We start from the raw sequence: 24,980 nt of genomic DNA, 5'->3' as shown, positions 1-24,980 counted from the left end.
GGAGTGGAACTGCTCAGGCCTTTGTGATATATAGACTAGTCTGATGGGACAAACGAGTCTCAGAGACCACCTAGCCATCAGTTCAGACTTTTGGCCTCCCGTGTAACTTGGGAGAAATCTCCCATCGTGTCCTGATAGGAAATGAACGTGTAATAATGGGGTATGGTTCTGGGAGGGACTCGGGTCAGCTCTCAGGATCCACCCTATTTGTTAGGCAGGGGAGATGGGCCTTGGGAGAGGAGGGTCAGCCATGGTTTCCTCCTGGAAAACCCTAGGTCTTCCTTCTATTTTATTTGTCTTCTGAGGTGCCTGGTGTCATGGACAGAATACACTATCCCATCTCCTTGGGCAAGTTCCTTAACTTTCCTGAGCCTCGGTGTATTTCCTTCGTCGGAATTAACACCTGCCTTCCACAGCAGTGATTCTGAGACTTAAGCGAGTTAAGCGTGTTCTGTGCCCAGCACAGTGCCTGGCATGCAAGAAGCCTTTGAACGGTGCTAGTTCCCTTTCTCTTGCCTCACACCAAAGTGCCCTGGCTTCTTACCCAATTGGTTTTTTTTCTTACCAAATTTTCAGGTATAGAGGGTTGAATTTCTAGGGATAATTCAGTGATTAAAAAAAAAAAAATGGTTTCCCTTTGCAGTTCTTCCTCCTGGGACAAAACCATCATGACCCCTCCCTCCATGCTTTGTAAACCTCATGCACAGCCTGGAATCTGGAACTCGGGAGTCGGAACCATTGGCATACTTCATTTAGGAGTCTTTCTCATGCTAAAACTGGTTTGGCTCAGTGGATAGAGTGTCGGCCTGCAGACTGAAATGTCCCAGGGTCGATTCCGGTCAAGGGCATGTTGTGAGTACATCCCCAGTAGGGGTGTGTAGGAGGCAGCTGATCAATGTTTCTAACTCTCTATCCCTGTCCCTTCCTCTCTGTAAAAAATCATTAAAATATATTTTTTAAAAAAATTTAAAAAAAAAGTCTTCTCAGGCCTGGCTCTCTTGCCTTGTAACCCTGGTCCGTTTGCCTTTATTGGCAACATAGGGAGTGATAACAACACAGGTATGTTTCCAAGGTGATTACACCGTAGGTCGGTTTTAAAGAACTCTGTAGAAACCACTGCATTAAAATGTAAGGGGGGTTGGGGGGGGGAGGGGAAGGAAGGGTGAGGCTCTGCAAATTGTAAAACGTCACCATCTAAAATTTTGTGGCGAGGCGAGCTGGGGAACCTCGTTGTGGAGCTGCATGGGATTAAGTTTCATTTGAACAAGTGCTCAATTTGTTAGCAACCGAGGGCTTTTGATAGCGTGTTTGCTTCCCCGGGAAAGTGAGTCACTCTTCTGAGATTGCAGGCTTCCCAGAAGAGGTGCTGTTGGAGCTGGGTTTTGGGTCTCTTCTCCCCCGAGTTGACTTCCTGCTGCTCTTCGCCAGCTCAAACCCTCGCCCCACATTCTTTGAAACGCTCCTTAGGTTGGTACACTTCCCTACATCCTCAGCCTCTTGACTGATCTTCCCTGCGCTGAGGACACCGCTTCCCTGCAGCCTCCTGGTTGCTGAATACCTCTGGACTACATCCCATTGTTGCTCTTGTTGTTATGATGGTGACAATGAACTCTGGTTCACTACGATTGTCACTACACACGTTTTCAACCCCCGTAAGTCCTCTAAGTCCCTCGATCCCTTCAAGTTCCCACTATCATTTATTCTTTTTATTTTTCTGGTGCACTGTCCATTCCTTCAAATCTCTCTCACCAATATCCTTACCCGACTTATCCTATTGTCTAATCCAGGGGTCTTCAAACTACGGCCCGCGGGCCACATGCGGCCCGCAGAGGAGTCTGATCTGGCCCGCCAGGTTTTTTGGGCAGTGAGCACAGCCGAGGTGTTACAGTAGGAATTAGTAGTTCATATAGTCCGGCCCGCCAGCTCTCTGAGGGACTGTGATCTGGCCCCCACTTTAAAAAGTTTGAGGACCCCTGGAAAGGTGACTTGTTGTGTAAATATAAAAGTGGCCTAATCTAGTCATCTTTGCTGCTTTTTTTTGTGCGAAATAACATAGCAGGTCCCTAACTAAGTACTTATCAGCCTCAGGGGGAAAAAAGCAACTCATCATTTTAGGGGGTAGACGGTATCAGAGGCTCCCTGCTCAGATGGAATGTTTTGATAAGAGAATCTTTCCATTAAGATGCTGTGTGGTCTTCAGATTGTGAAACCTGGGTTCTGGTTGCCTAAGGCTGCCTGGCTAGGTGAGCCCCATTTTTTTTTCTAACCCTTCACATGACATGACACTAACACTAATTTGTTCTAACGCTCCGTTTCCTTTGCTCTGCCACTTTTTTTTTTTAAAATATTTTTAAAAATATATTTTATTGATTTTTTTTACAGAGAGGAAGAGAGAGGGATAGAGTTAGAAACATCGATGAGAGAGAAACATTGATCAGCTGCTTCTTGCACACCCCCTACTGGGGATGTGCCCACAACGTACATGCCCTTGACCCGGAATCGAACCTGGGACCTTTCAGTCCTCAGGCTGAAGCTCTATCCACTGAGCCAAACCGGTTTCGGCTGCTCTGTCACTTTAGATAAGTCAGCTGACTGCACTGGGCCTCAGTTTCCCCTTTTATGCAAAGGGACACTGCCCCAACCTGCCTGCAAGGTTGTGAAGTCCAGCTAATAATATCAGGCGTGCAACTGCTTTGTAAGGTCTGGTCTCTGCCTCTCCACTGTGCCATTTTAACGTGTGTTCCCATCACCGGGAGGGCTAAGGGAAACTCCCAGCGCTGGGCTCCACCTCAGAGTTCCTCACTCAGTAGATATTCTTCCAACACTTGCATTTGTTTTGCTCTCTTCTCCTGTGTTTTTAGATGTTGGTGTTTTTTTGTTTTTCGTTTTTTTGTTTTGTTTTTGTTTTTGTAATACTCATTAATTACAAGTTTGAATTGGGAGGAATGCAGGAAATGCAGAGACCTAGATTCTCGTTTTATTCCTGGTTGTACAGCTTGGAGAAACGAAATCGTCCCATGTGGGGCCTTAGGTTAAGTCATTGGTACAAGTTCTGGGACGGAGGAATGGTGGTGAATGAACTAGCTCATCTCTGCGGCTTCTGTTAGCATAACACAGACACACACACACACACACACACACACGACTACTGTTTCCCCGAAAATAAGACCTAACGCATGGAAAGATAAGACATCCCCTGAAAATAAGACCTAGCGCAACTTTGGGAGAAAAATTTAATATAAGACACTGTCTTATTTCCGGGGAAACAGGGCAGTTCTGTAGATGAGAGTCAGGTGAAATCCATCCAACTTCAGAAGGAAAACGATCTTTGAACATGCTGAGCAGGACATGGATTGAAGGGCAGATCTGGTCCCTGCTCTTGCAGGAAATACCTGATCAGGTGGCATTCAGTAAAAATAGCCACTCTTTCCCGATTTTAAGTGACTGTTTACTTTTAAAGCACTCTGTAAAAAGTGCACTTCATGGAGATGCATTGGTTTTAATGATGGCTCCTAGGTACCACTGTGGAACTTTTCTCAACACTAGGAAATAGCGTATTATTGGTCTATCCAGCACACACGGAAAATTAGGATTTCTTTTCAAAATAGCAATTTATTTAGGAGGGAAAAAAAAAAAGGCCAAAACAGTAAGGTTCCTTGGCTATTTTTAAGGAAGAAATTGCTAGGATGCAAAATAACATTTTAAAATAAAAATGATTATGTGTATATTTGGACCAGCTGACATGTTTACCCTGGTTGTCCCGGCTCAGCCACATAAGTGGCAGTTTGCACTCTGGGCCAAGCATTTAGCCTTGCCATCCCCCAAATTTTAGACCCATCCCAACTTTTGTGGTTCATGTTGCTGTCTAAATATTGGGTGGAAGCAAGAGAAGAACCAAAATAAAATGGGGGAGAGGGGGAGATAATTATTGTATTTGAAATTAAAACTAGTTAGTAACCAAAATAATGGCAGATGGGTGCCAGGTTTTTAGTGTCGCACCCGGTCACTCTCTCCGAGTCTGGTTATGGTGCAGCCGAGGGAGAGGCCCATAGTACAGATACAGGATTTGCAAACATGTGACATGTAGGCCTAGACTTACCTGCTAGTGTGTGATAGCTGCATGTTCGCATGATGGAACAAATATCATTTTCAGTTCACACCTGTGACAATGGCAAGCGGTCCAGTAGCAATTTTTTACTACCACGTTGTAAACTGTAATTACCAAAATTGCAGGGCTCTTAGAAGATGGCTATCATGATTTATTTTCCTGAGATTTTTCTTTCTTTCTTTCTTTTTTTTTTTTTTTACCCCTGCTGCATCTCCACATGCAGGATGAAAAGCCATGCATGTATGTCTTAGTGATAGAAGTAAGTGGCTTTCCAGCAACCAAAGGGCATTTCCATGTATAGAGGCTATTAGTCAGTTTCCTATAAGTGGGTGGTCTTAGAGCATTTCTTAAAATAATTGGTTCATGCCCAACTTAAAAAAAAAAAAAAAAAAGTCTAATGGTGTTGTGATCGTGGAGACAGGCTTCTTGGATGTTGGAACCCTGGCTCGGTGCCCCTGCCAGGCAGTTTGGGCATTTCCATCCCCAGGTCGGTGAGATGGGAATCGCAGTGGCGTCAGCCTCTTAGGGCTGTTGTGAGGATAGGGCCTGAGAAGCGTTTGCCAAAGGGCCTGGCGCTCAGCACTGGCTCTTTTTAATATTGAAAGCAGTGTCGATGCATGCAGGTAGAACTTGGTCAAATAAATATTATCTGGAAAGGGCAAGGCCATTATTGCCATTTGATTCTTTAGGGAAAAAGACGGAAAGAGTCTGTGTCCAGTGGTAGCTTCGTAATCTCTGAGTTTGGAAATTACAAGTAGTCAGAAAGGCCTCCTGGAGTAATGGGCTGATTCCCACCTGCCTGTGTGAGGAGTTGATGGGGAAATGGGAAAACTAGATGTAATGTTAGCCTTTTGAAGTAAGTGTCCTTTTAGTCATCTTAAAGGGCCATCTTTTATTCCAAGATTATGTCCTTTCAGCTTATTTTGGTATCAAACCACCCACTCGCTGCCTTTTAAAATGGATTGGTGAATGTACTGTGCATGTTCTCACATGTCAAACAGTTGCTCTCTCCAGTTGTGTGGGATTTGGGGGTTGGGCGCTCTATTGACTTAAGGTACCAGAATTCGGGAAGTCGCATCTGTGGTAGGAATCCTGTCTCGTGTCCTTGACAAATGGCCTTTCAGCCCCTGCCTGAGCATCTCTAGTGAGAAGGCGGTGGTTTCTCTTCCTGAACAGCTCTAAGGCATGAACAGTGTTCTCATCTGTTGTGTTTTTTTTTTTAAAAAAAATATGTATATTTTATTGATTTTTTACAGAGAGGAAAGGAGAGGGAGAGAGAGTTAGAAACATCAATGAGAGAGAAACATCCATCAGCTGCCTCCTGCACACCCCCTACTGGGGATGTGCCCGCAACCAAGGTACATGCCCTTGACTGGAATCGAACTGGGGATCCCTGAATCCGCAGGCCGCCGCTCCATCCGTTGAGCCAAACTGGTCAGGGCATCATCTGCTGTGTTTTAAGATAGATTTTGTCTCCCACTTCAGTGTAGTGGAAACACCATAGGCTTTTACTCCAAATACTATTTTACTTTGGGTACATAAGGCTACAGTTATAAATAGTAAAAGGGGACACAGATGTCAACATTAAGTATATACGGGACGCTTGGGAATTGTTAGTTCTTTTTCTTCTTCCTTTCCCATCGGTGGCATCTGTCCATTGCACCTCATTCTCTCATCCTCAGCAACAGACATGCGTCCCCTCTGATCCACCCGAGAGCTCTGTGGGCCTCTCTCAAACTCACCTGCTGCAGCCCAGGTGTCCTGGGTCTTCCCTGGCTCCCTAGTCAGGGTTTCGAAGCCCTTCACCACCCCCACCTTCCGTTTTGAAGGCAGAGTAAGTGTCAGTATTCGGTCCATGCATTCTGCATGGGCACCTCCTGTATGCGGAGTAGTAATGATATTACCTCAACTTTATAAAGGGTTCTACAGTTGTGAAAATGCTTTCCTCTCTCCAGCTGTGTGAAAAGGCAGATGTGTTGCGATTGGCCTGTGAGGAGCCTGAGAGCCTTTCTGAGAACAGACAGGCATCGTTTAATTTGGGGAAGGGGAAGGTACCCCATTCAATGCTAGTCTAACATCCCAGAAGAGAAGCTGGAGCTCTGAAGAGTTAAGGGACTGACTGGCTGGTCTCAGGCCACAGCGCCAGTTTGGCGATGGCCCCAGGGGGCTTGGGCTCCATTTGGAAGTCTGGTTCTAGCCCAGGAGTGGAAGCACCTCACTGAGCTGCCTCTGTGTTGCGCAGCGGGTGGAGAGATGGGTAAAGCTAATGAAGGTGTTCCTTAGCGCAAACAGCTTGCACGGGAATGAGGCCAGTGATTGGTTGTGCCTTTCTGTTTAATTCCTTAGGAACATTTCACAGCCCCAAGTGATGACGGGAACAAACTTCGGGAAGAAGGTCCACATGAGTGAAATTGTTCAGGGAGGGCCTGGATGGGGAGCAAATAGTTGTAAGGCGAAGAGTGGCCTGGACTGCGTCTTATTTTAAAAAGATTTCTTTGGTTGCCAGCTGTAGGCTGAATTGGAGCGGGACCAGCGTGGGGCAGGGAGGGCGGATGGAGGCCCCATGGTGGTCCAGGCAGAGCCGGGGATGGCCTGGATCAGGGTAGGGGAGAAACAGGATGGCCGTGAGCTGGACAAATGCCTCTGCCTCTGTGTCTGGCGGGGTATCACAGTGCAGGGTGCTCGTGGTGGAGGCCCATAAAACAGCGCAATTATATTTTATATGAGCTTTTTCAGAAAGAGCATTTTTAGAAAAAAAAAAATAGTAGTTATCAAGAGTTATCTGAATGCCTGCCCCTCGATCCCCTGAGGGTGAACCTTTGGCTATCTGGGAATGTGGCCATCCAGGCCAACTTGTTCTCTGTGACCTCTGGTTCGGCTATATTAATGTGGAGTAATATCGTGTGTGTGTGTGTGTGTGTGTGTGTGTGTGTGTGTGTGTGTGTGAGAGAGAGAGAGAGAGAGAGAGAGAGAGAGAGAGAGGGAGAGATTGCTTAATTGTTGGCATGTAGTGACTCAGCTGGCAATTTAAATTAATAGACTGTGCATATAAGCACACTATTGTTCTTCTTAGATCTCGATGGAGCTGTGATTGGCACTTAAGTGATGGTGTGTTTGAATTAATTACTGCAGCCGAGAAAGAGCTGGGAAAATACGTGAGGGGGGGAAAAACAGAGAGTTGCGATGTGATGTGGCAGTGAGAGTGAGCCTAGACGCAATGCTCCTGGGCTCCAAGAAGATGGGGCTAGGTGCCAAGAGCTCACAGACATGTGGGGGGCACCCTGAGGAGGTGTGGCCGGGGCGCCCACCTGCTCACTGAGGGAAGAGCCACCTTCCCGCCGCCGCCCGCCCCCTGCCCTCTGTGCTCCCTGCGGAGGGAGGGTCGCCTTGTACACCAGGTCCCCTCTTCCTGTCTCAGGATCCCGGCCCAGTCAGTTCCACCCCGGGCGGTCTCTTTCTCACATGTTTACACACATCCTCTTTAAACCTTGTGTTTCTTTTCCTTTCCCCTTTTAAATCTTGCCCAGTTTACCTCGGGACATTTTCTCCCTCTCTTTGTTCTATTCCTGGAGCCAAAAGAAGAAGAAGGAGGAGAAGAAAAGGTTCTATTCCCAGTTAATATTCATGAGATTCATGCTGTGATAAACCTATTGACAAATGATCTAATTACCCTTAAATCCCGTGGCAAACACATAGGCACTGATGTCTTGGCAGCACCTGACAGCACCTGATCTCCTTGAAGCTTTCCCTTCACGTTCCCTCCTCCTCCCCCTCCTGCTCGTTCCCGTCCTCCTGTCTGTTCCGCAAATTGACTTATTTCTGACATTGTTTCCTCTGCCGTTTTCCTTATCCTCCTGCATGTCCTCTCTGGGGGATGCCATCTTGTTCCGCAGTTGTTGTTGTTTTGCTTGTTTGTTTTTTTAATTTTTTATTTAATATATTTTATTGATTTTTTTACCGAGGGCAAAGGAGAGGAATAGAGAGCTAGAAACATTGATGAGAGAGAAATACCGATCAGTTACCTCTTGCATGTCCCCTACTGAGCATGTGCCTGCAACCAAGGTACATGCCCTTGACTGGAATCGAACCCGAGACCCTTGAGCCCGCAGGCCGATGCTCTATCCACTGAGCCAAACCAGTTAGGGCTCGTTGCACAGCTTTAATTCTCCGTGTGCCCACTCCCACACTCTTACCCCCTCCCTCCCTGACATGTCCCCTCGGTTCTGGGCCTGGATGGACAGCCACCTGCGGCGTAAGGAACACCACCTGATCCAAACACATGTTTCCCTCCTGTAATGGCCACACGGAAGGTGGCATCCATCTCCCAGCTCCACAGATGAAAATCCACAGCGTCGCCTTCCAGAGCCACCTCTCCTTCCCCCAGCCTAGCTCTGCTCGTCCTGATTCCGAGAGGCCTCTTCCCTCTCTTCCTCCTCGGTCCCTGTCGCCGCTGCTTTGCTTCCCCATCTCGTTATCCTTCATAGTTAATGTCTCCGCTTCAGCCTTCTTGCCTCTACAGTTAGTTGCCCTTTTATTTTATTTAATTTACTTAATATATTATCGATTTCAGAGAGGAAGGGAGAGGAGAGGGAGAGATAGAAACATCGATGATGAGAGAGAGTCATTGACCTGCTGCCTCCTGCATGCTCCCTCATGGGGATTGAGCCCCCAACCTGGGCATGTGCCCTTGACTGGAATCAAACCTGAGACCCTTCCATCTAGTGGCCTACACGGTATCCACTGAGCCAAACCAGCTAGGGGTACAGTCGCCTGTTTATGCTGCCACCAAAATGTGCTTGTGTTTTTGTTGGCTTAAAATCCTAACATAATCCACCTTATTAAAAAAAAAAATTCACAATAGCTTACAAAAAATACCTAGGATAAAAATGCCAATAAGTGGATGAAAAGTTGGGCACTGCCATCCTTCTCCCCCTACTCCCCCCCAAAAATAAATCAAGAAAAGAAAAAATCAGCCGAAGACGGGAATGGCTGGAGCCACCCACCCCATGTGTTCCTTGTGAAAGCGAGTTGGTGGTTGTGGCTCAGGGAGTCTTAGCCAATAGGATTGGAGGGAACGGATTGTCGGCTGTGATTCCACATTGTCCACAAAACAAAAAGGACACGTTGTGCAGGAGAAACACAGCTGCTGTCGGTTATTGAGGTCAGACGGAACTTTTCCCAAGGGCTCTGATAAAGGGAGACTGTGTGGCTGCATGAATCGTCGGCTCATCTCATTCTTGCGCTATCCACAGCCATCAGGTTCCGGGGCTGCTGCTGGGCACAGCACCCGGGGTGGCCGGCTGCAGACACCGATGTCCCGTCCCGATAGCGGCTGTTGTGAAGGTGCAGAGCACGCACACCGTGTGCCCACCCACCAGCATTTTTCCATAAAGCAGCCTCTGTACGTCCCTTAAAAAAAAACCTTTCGCAGCTCCTCTTGTTCCTGTCCTTACACCCCATGGTAGGACATTCTGGTATTCTCTGTCATCGGAGCCTGTGTCATGTTCCTAGGTTTGTCCCTGACCCCTGAACTCCACGCCCTCCCAGGCCAGCTTGCTCGCTGCCCCCTCCATGGGTCCATCCCCTGGAGTCCGCCTTCCTGCAGGCTGCTCCTTTTGCTTCTCTCTCCCTCTCTGCTTTTTTCTTTTCTTTTTTAAAAAGATAAGGGGCAGTGTTTACTCGTCATGCCGCTAGAGATTGGTGGAACAATAACAAAAGCTGTGAGTTTCTTTATAAGCAACGTAGAACTTTTTATCCCCAATACCTCAACACCTTTCAAAGGAGCCCGGGATTCCTTAGCAGTTTCGCCTCGTTTTGAATTTATGATTTCTTTAAGGATCGGTATCTCTATAAAGAAGAAAACTTTCATGCACTTTCTTTTTTTTTAAAATATATTTTATTGATTTTTTACAGAGAGGAAGAGAGAGGGATAGAGAGCTGGAAACATCGATGAGAGAGAATCATCGATCAGCTGCCTCTTGGAGATGTGCCCGCAACCAAGGCACATGCCCTTGACCGGAATCGAACCTGGGACCTTTCAGTCCGCAGACCGACGCTCTACCACTGAGCCAAACCGGTTTCAGCCTTTCATGCACTTTCTTGCTCAGGGACAGGTGGTATGGGTTAGTTTGTTCCCATGATTTGTTGGTAACACCTGTGTATCGGTAGAGCAAGGGTGAGGGGCTCCGCCAGCTCTTACCCATTAACCTCCGAGTCTAAGCACCATTAACACGTGGCTTCCGGGTGCCTTGTCTTCCCAGGTGCCAAAGCACATTGCTAAAACATTACTGCCACGCACTCCAGTGTCACGTGGTAGAAAAGAATGCTGGACTGGTATATGTCTTTTTTTAAAAAAAAATATATATATATATATTATTGATTTTTTTTTTTTTTTACAGAGAGGGAGAGAGATAGAGAGCTAGAAACGTCGATGAGAGAGAAACATCTGCCAGCTGCCTCTTGCACACCCCCTACCAGGGATGTGCCCGCAACCATTGTACATGCCCTTGACTGGAATCGAACCTGGGACCCTTCAGTCCGCAGACCGACGCTCTACCACTGGGCCAAACCGGCTTCGGCTGGGATATGCCTTTTTGATGCTGATCTTGGTTCTTTGATTTAATTGATTAACTCCTCTGGGCCTCAGAGGCTATTATTAAAGTAAGATGGTTAGAGTAGATGGTGATCGGGTGGTGATGATAGTATCTTATATAATAAAGAGGTGATATGCAAGTTGACCATCCCTCCAACACACAAGATGGCTGCTCCCATGTGGACACGAGATGGCCGCCACAAGGTGGCCAGTAGGAGAGGGCAGTTGGGAGGGACCAGGCAAGTAGGGGAGGGCAGTTGGGGGTGACCAGGCCAGTCAGGAAGGGATTTGGGGCAATTGGACTGGCAGGGGAGCAGTTAGGGATCGATTAGATTAGGCTGTCAGGGAAGTGGTTAGGGGGTGATCAGGTTGGCAGGCAGAAGCGGTTAGGGGCAATCTGGAAGGCAGGCAGGTGAGCAGTTTTTGAGCCAGCAGTCCTGGATTGTGAGAGGGATGTCTGACTGCCCATTTAGGCACGATCCTGGTGGTCGGATATCCCTCATGGGGTCCCAGATTGGAGAGAGTGAAGGCTAGGCTGGGACACACACACACACACACACACACACACACACACACACCCTCTGTGCCTGAATTTTGTGCACTGGGCCTCTAGTAAATAATAGCTGATTTGGATTTAGTGTATGCTATGGGCTAATACTGTGCATGGCACTGGCTGGAGACCACATCATCCAATCCTCACAGCCATATTCTGAAGTGAGAAGAGTTAGTGATTCCACTTACACTGAAGAAACTGAGGCACAGAGAGATGGAGGGACTTGCCACAGATATGCAGCTGGTGAAAGAGCAAAGCTGTGTTTGAGCTCAGGGCTCTTGGCCTGGCTTCTGGGAAGAGCTTTTAACCACGATGCTTTCTAGTTCAGTGGTTTTGTGAGATGCTATTTATAGGACAAAGCCTGTATTTTGAAATTTTGAGGAAGAAAAATTAGTTTTACTGAAATTAATTTTTACATCATTCCCCCCCAAGCTATTTTTAAATCCAGGAGCTTGTATTTAAAAGAATGCTTTGCTCTCTCTCTTGCTTTTCCCCAAATGTGTGTCTGTGTAAGGTGATTATTTGGTTAGAGCAGTAGACTGGGAGGAAATCTGTCATTAATGCTCTTCACTGTCCATAAGAAATGTTGTGTTCTTGTTGGTCCCAGAAGCAGCTCAGGTGTCACCTGTAAAGATTGGGAGTATTTTATATGCTTTGTTTTCTTTTCTCCTGCAGCCAGGCTTTTAAAAAGATAGTTGGAAAATTAAGCCTTTTTAAAAATTTATTTTTTTTGGAAAAGCTAAGTAAGCACTTGTTGCTATGACTGTTAAATCATTTAACACAGTGTCTGGTATGTCATTCATTCAACTGTTGGCCGCACATTTGGGACACAGTGATGAGCAAATCACAGACCCTGCCCTAAAGGCCTATAGGACCCATATTGATTACAAAAATTGAAAGGAGTTGAAGTTCTTTAGTTTGGGGACTTTTTGGAACTCAGGGCCTTGTCACAGGTGGAGCTCTTCAGGAGTGTCACACACCCAGCTTTGAGAATTGTTGCTCCCAAAGATCCAGGGTCATCTCAGATGTGATTGCATAGCCTCCTCTATGTAGAAGAAATCATTAGTGACTTAAATGAGTTGTAAGTCATTTCCAAGAAAATATGTTCAATGACTCTTTTTAAAAATATATATTTTATTGATTTTTTTTACAGAGAGGAAGAGAGAGGGATAGAGAGTCAGAAACATCGATGAGAGAGAATCATCCATCAGCTGCCTCTTGCACAACCCCCCCTCCCCCTCCACTGGGACATGCCTGCAACCAAGGTACATGCCCTTGACTGGAATCGAACCTGGGACCTTTCAGTCCGCAGGCTGACACACTCTACCCACTGAACCAAACTGGTTTCGGCTGTTCAATGACTTTTTATAAGCCATCCTTATCGTTGTCTGTTGTCTTATAGTCAGATATGATTGTATCATCCCAGTTACAATTTTGAGTCATTTCTTTAAAGATAGAATACATTTCATAAGCCTTTTTAAAAATGGCCATCAGAAGGGAAAGGGGGGGAATTTGTGCTGTGTGTGTTTGGGAGGAGTATTACGTGCCTCGTGGCCCGGAGGCAAGTGATTGCCCCACAAAGCCCGCACTGCAGGATGGTGAAATCCCAGAGCGCCTGCCTCTGGTTCAGGCCTTGACCTTTGGCAGCTGGCCTCAGGGTAGAGACTGGCTCATCAGTTAGAGTTTTCCTCTTGCTTCAACATAGTGATATCAGCACCTCAGTGACTTGGAGATTGAAGCTCCTCTTGCTTGAGATGATGATTGGATGTACAGTCAATGCTTGTGTGTGTTTGGGAGGAACCTTCTGGATTTGGGGGCATTAGAGGGGATTTATTGGAATGTAATAAATGGAAGGAGCTTTGGTCTTTCTCTAAATCATTACATAATCTAAGGAAGGTTTCATCGGGTTATTTGTAAGCATTTTATACGCAATAAGTGAAAAATGTCAAGATATTACCATAGACTTCTAAAGATCCCAATAGAACCCAGGGCGGCCACATAGAAATTTTGCTTAACTCGGCTTAGTGATTGCCAGTTCTGGTGAATCAGATGAAAATAGTAGTGTAATGAAGTCTTTTAAATGAGTGTCTGTGTCGCTCTTCTTTACTTTAATAAAGAAAGTTCAGGGGAGCCCATTCTGACATTCCCCCGTGCATGCAGTTCCTGGCAGTTTCGGAGAGCCAGTGTCACTGAAACATGAACGTAGTAGGGTGTGGCCCGAGGTGAAGAAAGACTTTAGAGGTTACTAAACCCATTGGGCCACCCTTGTGGTGCTAGGAAAGCAGCTGTAGTTTTGACTCTCATTTGAATGAACGGGTAAGAACTATTTGGCGCCCTAGTCAGTCTGGCTCAGTGGATAGAGCGTCAGTCTGCAAACTAAAAAGTCCCAGATTCAATTCCGGTCAAGGGTACATGCCTAGTTTTCAGGCTCAATCCCCAGTGGTGGGTGTGCAGGAGGCACACAATCAATGATTGTCTCTCATCATTGATGTTTTTTTTTTTTTTTTTTATCTATCTTTCTCCCTCTCCCCTCCTCTCTGAAATCAATAAAAATATAATTTAAGAAAAAAGAACTATTTGGCCCCAACAGCCAATTCTTTGAACACATGGTTCTGACTATATTTCACAGACAATACCTGTGTGAACTTGAGAATAAGGGACAGAGTATGCAAACTTGAGACCTTGCAGTTGGAAGGACAGAAATGCGCGTACAGAAACAAAATTTCCTGAAACAAACTTACCTTTTTACCACATTGGATGCATTCTGACATGGTTTGTTTTATTCTATTCTTTCTGATTTCAGATTTTTTTTTTTAAGAAGCTGGCTATGACCCACGAAAACAATTTCACAAACCATTAATTAGTTGTGAGCTGTAGTTTAAAAAGTAACTGTCAAAGCAGAAGTTGTAGGAGTGCTTGTCTGAAGGCCGGGCTATGATGAAGTAATGTTTTCCTATCAGTGGTGTTAATAAGTTGTCGCCATAGTAAGACCTAAACTGTTTAGTTAATTAGAATATTTACCATAATAAATGCTGTTGGATTGATTCCTTGATGAATAGTGCATTTTGTCTGCTCGGATGAAGTAATTGAGTGTTTCTAATCTGCCCAGACAACAATCCTTACAATACTTCTTATTGATGTTAAATGGACTATTGAAATAGCATTTTGTCTGTGTGTCTTGGCTGGTAATAAGCACTGTTTTTGTCATCGTTAGGGTTACCAGAACAGCTGTTGATGCCCAAAGAATGCCTGAGAACACCCGTTAAGTAGCAAGAAGAAGAAAAAAAGGAATATTATAGTTTAACCCTTAACTGTTCCATGTGATCCCAAGCCATAGAAAGGAAAGCAATAGAAAGGAAAGCAATATCCTTTTTTCTTTGGTATCCTTTTTCTTTGCCATTTAGTAAACATGGCTCAAGATTTAGAATATTTTCTACTTTTCTCTTGAGAACACATCCCACACTTAAAAAACGGGGCCCTGCTTAAAAAGACAAAAACAGCTGAGACTGGTTTGGCTCAGTGGATAGAGCGTTGGTCTGCGGACTGAATGGTCCCAGGTTCGATTCCGGTCAAGGGCATGTACCTTGGTTGCGGGTACATCCCCGGTGGGGGCTGTGCAGGAGGCAGCTGGTCGATGTTTCTCTCTCATTGATGTTTCTAGCCCTCTATCTATCTCCCTTCCTCTCTGTAAAAAAGCAATAAAATATATATATTTTTAAAAAGACAAAACAAATAAGTCCTCCCCAAAAAGTGGAACTTGTTTCAATGGTGGAAAAATATGGATAGGAGCCTAACTAGTTTTATTTTTTTAAAGTTATGCTCTAAGGATGTGTAATTGCAGCCCTACACGCCTTCCACTTGCGGTATGATATTTACACCCCGGTGCTCTGTTCACTCTCATTTCTAACTTGTCGGGTTAGCATCTCCTTGGGGGACACACCCTTAACTGTCTCCTGGGCTGTGTTGCTTCACCGAGCGCACAAACAATTACAGCATAAAATATTACCTTTGGAGATGATGTCATGCGTCTTTCTTAATTGCCAAACCCTTGTAATTCTGAAAGGGGGTATGTTTAAGGTCTGTACTCATTCACACACTTGCTAACCCCCAGCAAATGTGCCTACACAGATAGGAAAACCATGAATCTAAGGGTTTCTTATTTTCTGCTAATTATGCATGGAATGCGGGGGAGCCGTGATGCCAAAGTAGGAGTCATAATGATAGATTTGGAAAGAACCTTGGAAGTACACAATATGTTACAGTAGAGGAGGCTGCGTCCCAGAGGAGCTGGGTTTCTTCTCTTTGCGTCCCATTGTGATACATGGCTGCCCCAGTGAGCCTTCTCCAGCAGGCTTGACCTTGTTGTAGAATTGGATTTCCCCTGGCAGCTTTCCATGCCGTTAGGATGAAGGTTTCCAGAAGTCAGCGCAAGGCCTTTGGGATGTACTTCCTGCTGGTCGTCATAGCTTCTCTGGCCACTGGTAGCCACACTGCTTGTAAAATGTCAACTTCCGGGAGAGCTTTATCTTTGTTGACCATTATTCTGGTTTTATCTCGTTTGGCTGTGCTTTCATGTATGATATTTCCCTGTGCCTGGAAGGCACCCTCTACCCAAACAAACAAGTTACCTAGTTCAGAGGCTTTCAACATTTTTTCCTCCTATGAACCCAGTGAGAGGACTACATTCTCTCTCCCTCTCTCTCTGTCATACAAACAGGAAATCTACATAATTATCATAAAAAAATACTTATCCTTTTTCTATGTGATGCACTTTAATGTTGATGTTAACCATCATTTCTCTTTTTAAAAATGCCATTTGCCACCTACCAAATAGATTTCCTATCCCTGTCTGTACTAGCAGCTTCCTAAGGGGAGGTTGGGAGTGTTTGGGGAATGTTTTGGTTCCACTACTCAGTGCACCAGGGAAACAGGGATGCCAAGCACCCTGTGTGAGCAAGGTCTTGCTTTATGAAGATTTTTCCTGCTCAACGTGCCAATTGCATCTCTTCAGAGACACGGTGCCGACCTCGGGAGGGAGGCCACAGGTCGAAACAGCGGCTCTCTGTAATCGGTGACCTTGACACCTCAGCTCACGGAAGATGTGGCTGAACATCTTGCCCCGCTGTGCTGCAGGGATCGCAGCACGTTTTGTTGTTGTTCTAGTTTTGCCTCGTTCACAGCCTCGGGACGCTCTTGAGGGTAGATACTATGTCCTATTTGTCTTTTATATCCGATGCCTCGAACTTGGCACAAACCTAATAGGTGCTCAATAGAGAGAAGGAAGAGGCTTGACCCAGTGTCCTGCGGCAAGTGTATAGGAGTGTTGGAAAAACCGAACCAAACCAAAAACCTAAAAAAAAAAAAAAAAGGAAAGAAAAGAAAGCACTGCGGTTTTCCTCACTCAAGCCAGCCCTGCCTCAAATGATTTGGTTTTGGATAGAGCTGGGAAAGAGGACCTCTAGCCATAGACAACTTATTTTTTTCTGTGGGAGAAGTCGGAGGAGGTGATACCATGTGCTTTTATTTCTAAAAGGCTAACTTAGGTATTGAGGTTTGATTTACACATAATTTGCATTTTCTAATTACAGTTCTAGGAATTTTTGATAAAGGTATGCAATCATGTTATCACCATCAAAATCAAGATGTGGAATATTGCTGTCATCCCAAAAAGGTCTCTCTTGCCCCTTTGTAGTCAGCCTTTCTCCCAGCCCATCCTCCCACCTATTGGCCACCACTGATCTGTTTTCTGTCTCTAAAAGTTTGCCTTTTCCTGGTCTGGGCCAGCATGGCTCGGTGGTTGAGTGTTGACCTATGAACCAGGAGGTCACGGTTTGATTCCCTGTCAGGCCACGTGCCTGGGTTGCAGCCTCTATCCCCAGTGCGGGGCATGCAGGAGACAGCGGATCAATGATTCTCTCTCATCATTGATGTCTCTCTCTCTCTCTCTCTCTTCCTCTCTGAAATCAATAAAAATATATTAAAAGTTTGCCTTTTCCAGAATGCCATGAAAATGGCATTACACAGTAGATAGCCTCTTGGGTCTGGCCTCCTTGATTTAGCACAAGGTGTCTGAGATTCATCTTTGTTGCTCTTGGTACCAATAGTCTGCTCCTTGTTCTTATTTCATTTATAGATACGCCCACGCTTCTTTATCCACCCACCAGTGAAAGTAGCATTGCTGGGTCAAATGGTCATCAACCTATTGAATTTTATAAGAAACTGCCAAACGGTTTTCCAAAGTCGTTGTACCATTTTGCCCTTCCACCAGCAGTCTGAGCGCTCCAGTTGTCCCCGCCCTCGCCATCACTTGGTATTGTCAACTGTTGTTATTTTTTACTTTTTGGCCTTTCTCATAGTGGTAGCTCATGGTGATTTCATTTCCATTTCCCTGACGACTAACGTTGAACATCTTTTTGTGTGCTTTTTGTGATTTGTGTAATTTTCTTCGGTGCAATGCCTGTTCTGAAGTTTTTACCCACTTTAAAATCAGGTTTATTTGTTTTTATTGAGTTTTGAGAGTTATTTCTATGTTACAGATACAAATCCTTTATCTGACAGACATTTTGCAAATATTTTCACCAAGTCTATTTCATGTCTCTTCATTTTCTTAACAAAGGGAATACAGCTTTGAATGCAAAAATTCTGAAAGGCCTTACAATAAAAGCTTTAATCCATGAAAGTATATTAATGGATTAAAAATTCTTTTCTGTATCTCCTATAGCAGAAAGTTTTAATTTTTATTCTTTTTTAAGATTTAAAGCTGGCGTTTTCTCTAGCCTTTCTGTGTTGTTAGGAAGATTATATACTAGGATGTTCAAGTATCTTAACTAGATGATGATTTTGGCTCTGTAGTAATGAACATTTATTTTGAAGTGTTGCTATGGTGATTGTAGCAGCTACCCTCTTAAGGATTGCAAGGCTGCAGAGAAGCAAGTTTTGGGTTCTTTCTGCTGGAAAGCACTGAGTCTTTGTGCTTGAAACACCAGAGAAAATGCTAGGGAACATGGAACCGGTGTATCCTGCTGCCTAAAATGAATAGAAACGTTGCTTGCAGCCTTAGAAGGGTATCTATTGTGACATCGAGTTGGATTCTAGCAGTGCCAAAACATGTAAGGTCAGAAAAATATCTCTGGATCAAAATCTGACCAAAATAGCGTAAATACTGTTTTGGCCCCATTTCTGCAGTGTTAAAGAACAGATTCTTCACGTATATGTAACAGTTTCTATTGCTTTTGGAATGCAGTAATGCATCTTAAAAGGTTAAATTTAATGGAACATCACAACACTGTCTTAATAACAAGAATAGAGTGGACTGATGGATTTTAATAACAATTTTTTTAGGAACTGTGAACTTACATTTTGATGTAAAAGCCTCACCATCCCAGCATAGTGTCTTGTACCTAAATGAATAATAGATACTTTGTATATGTTTGTTAAGTGGGTGACAGTGTATCTCTTTTTCTCTTGTAAAGGAAAATCCTTAATTGACCTCTTTTACTTTGGACGTGGTGGCTTCCAGTAGCAAAGATGCATGGCCTGCCAAAAATATAACATTGAGATATATTAGACTCTAATATTTACACTTTTGTTAAAAGATATAAGATGATTTTTTTATTTTTGCAGTGAAGAATCTTAGAGATAAACATGTTCAGGACTATGGGGTTTCATATTTGTAAAAAGAATCCATCACACATAGAAAAAGAATCTATAATGACACCCATGAACTATGACAGTCATTGTTTTTGGATATTGATATTTCAGATGGTTTTCTCTTGTTGTTTTTTTTTTTTAGAACAATTAACATAGGTTACTTTTGTTACTATAAAAAGGTGGGGAGAAAAAGAGATTACTTGTCCGAAGATATGGATTAATGTCAGAAAAGAAATTAAACTCTTCATAAACTTTTGACTAGAACACAGAAAGTATATGTGTGGATATTACTTATGGACAAGAGAGACCTTCCCTTCAAATCTGTTCCACTGGAGGCACTTCTAAATTTAGTTTTTGTTTTTTGTTCATCCTGTACAAATCTGTTAACTGGAGATTGGCCTGAGCTTTTTGGTTGATGACGAAAGACCCTAGAAAAGTCATTGGACTAACAGGAGTTCTCAGTCATTATCAACGTGTGTGGGGTGCTTTTAAAGACATCTCAGCCTTTTCCAGAGAACATGTTAGAGAACCCTGTGTTCTCGAACATAGGTAATTCACTGACTTTTAAAACCCTGAGTGATATTTGAGATACAGTCAGCGATGTGGCAGCAGCAGTATAATTGTATTTAATACCAATAGGAGGGCTTGTTCAATTTTAGATATCATTAGGTCAGTTATAGCAGATTTAAAACGAAATAATTCCGTGGCAAAAGGCCCAGAGCCGGCAAGTACGCAGTGGCGGAGCCCACAGTGGTATGCGCTTGGCCACCGGCAAACAGGTTAGGCTCGCTTAGGGAGCCCTTTACGGGGATTTTAAAAGGTACCTTGTTGAAACATGATGTTCCTCTTTACTCTCTAGATACTTTAGCATTAGTAAATTTTATGAGGGGGAAAAAGATGAGAGTTTAACCACTGGGAGATTTAGCAGTTTCAATTAGACAATTGCACCCTTTAAATTTTAAATTTGAAACCAGTGACTACTGGTGTTTGAGTGTTCAGCTTTATTTTTCTAGTGGTGGTGGTGGGGGAGGGGGTTTGATGTGTTTTTGTGTTTCTGATCTCTGTGGTAAAACTGGGGGAGTGTTGCATTGTGTGGGTATAGCATACAGGTGTATGCTCTGCTCCAGTTAGTGTACCCTGAGAGGCCTGACTCTAATGAACCTATTACAAAACAAATAAATATGCATAGAAAAGATGCATTCAAGCACTTGTTTATAGAAAAGATTCATTCAAGCAACTATGTATAGAAAAGATACATTGGAGAATTTTCCTGCCCACTAAGTAAAAGTTCTAGGTTCTAACCTCTCTTATTTAAAAAAAAAAAAAATCATATATATACATATATATATAATTATATATAATTATATATATATTATATAATTATATATATATGTATATATTATTGATTTTTTTTTTTTTACAGAGAGGAAAGGAGAGGGATAGAGAGTTAGAAACATCGATGAGAGAGAAACATCAATCAGTTGCCTCCTGCACATCCCCCACTGGAGATGTGCCCGCAACGAAGCTACATGCCTTTGACAGGAATCGAACCCGGGACCCTTGAGTCCGCAGGCCAATATTCTTATCCACTGAGCCAAACCGGTCAGGGCTCTAACCTCTCTTTATCACTAACCTGAGGTCATCCTGATAGTTTTTAAATGGCTATTGTGTTATCTTGTCTTTCTAAAATCTCCTATAAGAATGCAGTTGTTTTTTTTTTTTTCTCTCTCTTTCATTTTTGTTCGTTTGTTAAGAGTGCTTGACTCTTGCCAACTACTGAGCCTTAATTTTTTTCTTAAAATTTTTAAAACTTGAAGTATTTTATCTTGAAGGGCCCTTCTGGCTTAAAATCTCCGGCACTTGGGTGATGTGGAGTTTAGAGTATAGTTTTGTAGGAAGGAAGAACTCCAGGTTCCAGGTCTTCTGCACCAATTAGTGTGTGTCTTGTATAAAAAGGGTTTCATTTGGGAAGGAAGGCCACCGAAGGCGGTATGATGCTTGGCCTGCTCATAGTCCACTGGACTCAAACACATGGGCATCGATAAAATAAAACCTACCTATCTATACTTTAGCTTCTTATGGGTGACTTGCCATTTTCTGATCTTCACAGCAACCTACAAGGTTTAGTTATGACTGCTTCTGTTTCTCCAAATAAAGAAGCTAGGGCTCAGAAAAGATGAGCAGCTCGCCCAAGGTTGTGAATCTGCATACAGGTTAAACCTTGCCCGTCTGCTTCCCAGGCCTGTACACTCCAACTTCCCCAGCTGCCTACCTTCAAGCAAGGCCATCAGTTCTCTTGAAATTACTCTTCAGAGGTGTTTATGAGTTGGTAGTGCTCTGGCCATGGATGATGACATTTTTGTCTTTTGTTTTTATGTTACATTTCTTGTCTTTATGGAATCCCGGGATGGGAAATCACTGGTTTAATTTCAGATGTTGCCAGGAAGACTATTACTCGTATGAATGAATGTCAGGGCACCGAGCTGGAGGTGCATTTTCTAGTTGGAAAATTTTCTACCCATCTTTTATTTGCGTATTTTCATCATTTCTCTGGCTCCTGAGCCGGCTCTCCGTGTAATTAGGGGCACAGGGCTCCCATGTCGTTGCAGTTACCTCATCTCCGCCAGCATGCTTTCCAGCCCGGAGCAGCTCGCTGCCCGCTGTGGGTGATGTCAGGTCTGGGATCCGCTCTGCAGGCTGTCTGTAGGTTGTTTATCACCATTAGCCCTCATTATTTTAAATGAGTACCCACCCACCTTCTACTCTGTAACCACATGTTTCCAGAGCTTCTCCGGAGATAACATCTTGTAGCACCGTCCCCACCCCACTCTCTCACCTTACCCACAGAATGTTTTATAACCGAAGCCCGAAAAACTATGAGAGAAAAATACCTGTGAAGAGAGAGAACAAGCTCTCTGGGCGTGTGAAACCGGGGATGATGTGAAAACAAGGGTTGCTCCTCCATCTGCGGCTTTAAAACAAAACTCCCCTGTCCTGTTGAACCCATATTAGTTTGTAAATACGGGGTCCCCTAATTGCCTCTCTAGCTCACAGCAAAACGACCTGTCACGTCTTGTTATGCTGATGGGGGGAGAGAATCATAGAGGTGTATGTGTTCTAAAAAATTGGAATGCAGAGAATAGAGTGGTGCAAAGTCTCTCCAATTATGTGTCTTTTTCTGGCGAGGCAATTAATCAGTTTTTCTGTTACTGTGATAGCACCTGAGCTCGGGTGTGCCAGCCCGAGAGGCAGCTGCACGGAGGGCCTCCCTCCGCACAGTAATAAATTACGGTTATCCTTCCTCCTCCTTTTATTGCAGTGACTCAAGAGCCCCGAAATTGTGTGATATTTTATAGAATCGCTGCCCACTCACATTATTAGTTTGCCTTTCCGTGTGCTTGGAAGTCTTGTCGTAGTCTTAGGAATGATTTCCATGGTGTTTACCGTGGGAGTGACTCCCTTTCATAATGGGGAAGTTGTAGCCTTTCAATTTTGTACAATGGCATATTTCCCCCCCCACCTCCCCCCCAAGAAACATGCCCTTTCCATAAAATGAAGTATGTGTATTTTCATCAGGAAGGGTGTGCCCCTCCATGAAACCACAGAAAAAGGTGAATCATGGGAGTCGTTAAGGTCAGGCTTGGAAGCCACCGAACCAACAGTCTACTCCCTCGCCGTAGTGATAAGCACACCGAGGTCTGGGGGGATGAGCAGCCGTGTGGCCGGGCCGGGAGTTGGGCCTGCTTGTCCTGACCCCTATTTTGGTGTTTTTGCTCCAGTACCCTTGCTTGAGTGTCTGAAGAAACACAGGTGGTTCTTCTTCCCCTCTGCGGGCATAATGATAGCTGACTAAAGTAGTGCCGAAGCCTGGGTTCATAAAGAATATCCTATCTAATAGAGTAGGGGTGTCGAACTCAATCAGAGAAGGGGCCAAAATCTAAAATCCAGCCTAAATCGCGGGCCGAATGGTTTACTGAACAGTCATAAACTGACAATGTCATAAACTGACAGCGGAGTGCAGTGATGACAGCGCGGTGCGGGCCACATTGCAAGGCCTGGCGGGCTGGATTTGGCCCGCGGGCCTTGTGTTTGACATATGTGTAATAGAGTAATATGCAAATTGACCATCACTCCATCAAACAAGATGGCTGCCCCCATGTGGGCACAAGAAGGCCACCACAAGATGGCCAGCAGGGGAGGGCTTTTGGGAGGGACCAGGCCTGCAAGGGAGGGCAGTTGTGGGAGATCAGGGCAGCAGGTTTGGGCACTTAGAGGTGATCAGGCCTGCAGAGGAAGGAAGTTGGGGGTGACCGAACCTGCAGGGAAGGGCAGTTGGGGGTGACCAGGCTGTCAGGGGAGCAGTTAGGCATCAATCAGGCTGGCAGGATAGTGGTTAGGGGGTGATCAGGCTGGTAGGCAGAAGTGGTTAGGGGCAATCAGGAAGGCAGGCAGGCAAGCAGTTGGGAGTCTGACTGCCCTCAAGGGGTCCCAGATTGTATAGGGTACTGGCTGGGCTGAGGGACACCCCTCCACCCCATGCATGAATTTCATGCACCGGGCCTCTAGTATATAAATAATTGCTTAACATATATTAGTTTGTGGATATGGAGAGTTAGTCCTGGAGATGTATATTAATTTTATTTTTCTTTTAAGTTACCTTTAATAGAATGTGAGTCATTTTCAGTGATAGAAAATTTTGGAATGCATTTGAACCTCTATGGTCATAAGATTCATCTCAGAGGAGTTTCATGTTCTAGGAAATTTGTATGATGGTTCCTGAATTGCTAAAGCTATTTATAATCCTCATTTTTTTGTGTGTTTTATATATTTTTATTGATTTCAGAGAGGAAGGGAGAGGGAGGTAGAGATAGAAACATCAATGATTAGCTGCCTCCTGCATGCCCCCTACTGAGGATCGAGCCCACAACCCAGACATAATGCTCTTAACCGGAATCGAATCCAGCACCCTTCAGTCCACAGGCCACCCTCTATCCACTGAGCTAAACCAGCTAGAGCATATAGTCCTCGTTTTAATCGTCAAGCAAAAATGCTCTTCCTGAGACTCCCTGAGGATTGTGCCAAGGTCTTGGGGGCAGTATCCCTCCTTTTTAAAAATCTTACCGGGACAGAGGGTTTGCTTTACATTTTGACTATCACTGAAGGACTCAGATGATACTTAGGAGACTCAGAGTTTGCAGTTAAGATCATGGACTGGGGTTCACCTCTCCTGTTGTTACACCACTTGCTCAGTGGTATGGGGGATGATTTAGTTCGGTAAGCCCCAGCTTCCCCATTTGTAAAGTGCGATTTTATGTGCAGTCTGATGTTACCCGTTACTGTGGTTGCTGTTTTTGGTGCTACACTTTATTGTTGTTCCCAAAGTTTTCCAAACCTGCCTTGGGAAGGGCTAGTCACTAGAAGGAATGCAATTCCATTCCTAAATTCCAGTGAGAAGGAAGATGATGGAAGGCAGTCTCCTACCTTGGCACTGAGGTTGTCACGTCCTTCAAAAGAAAATTTTATCTGACCGAAGTGTTACTGTGATCTGATATATATATTTCAGAGAAGAAGGGAGAGGGAGAGAGAGGGGGAAACATTGATGAGAGAGAAACATCAATCAGCTGCCTCCTGCACGCCCCCCACTGGTGATCAAGCCCCCAACCTGGGCACATGCCCTGATCGGGAATCAAACCGTGACCTTCTGGTTCATAGGTCAGTGCTCAACCTCTGAGCCTCACCAGCTAGGCTCTCTTACACTCTCTTATACCAACATGTCTAATCTGGTAGAGGGAAGGTCACACATGTGAATTTTCATGATGAATTGCAGAAAGGAGAGACCTGCGGGGTGAGCCATAGACTAACATGAGACCAGAGGCAGAAGAACCTGCATGAGGCAACCAACCCATTGCATGCTGGGACTGTCCCTCCTGAGGCTGCCTCCTCCTGTCCCTCATGGTGTCGAAGTTTAGTAGAGTATGGAAGGGGAAAGCCAACCCAACAGGCAGTGGCCAGGGAAGAAGGAAATGGTTAACAAAGCTTTTAGCTGTTGGAACTAGTTAATGGTTGCGCTACATCGT

At 44.6% G+C, this 24,980-nt stretch overlaps 1 protein-coding gene across 1 annotated transcript in view; it reads left to right on the top strand.

The window, feature by feature from the left end:
* LGR4 (leucine rich repeat containing G protein-coupled receptor 4) overlaps positions 1–24,980 on the top strand; it is a 98,462-nt gene that overhangs the window by 24,394 nt on the left and 49,088 nt on the right. The window lies entirely within an intron of this gene.

Source organism: Pipistrellus hanaki (assembly GCF_964339955.1).
Source record: "Pipistrellus hanaki genome assembly, chromosome: 9".
Taxonomy (NCBI): domain Eukaryota; kingdom Metazoa; phylum Chordata; class Mammalia; order Chiroptera; family Vespertilionidae; genus Pipistrellus; species Pipistrellus hanaki.
This window is presented reverse-complemented; position numbering and strand designations above follow the sequence as displayed.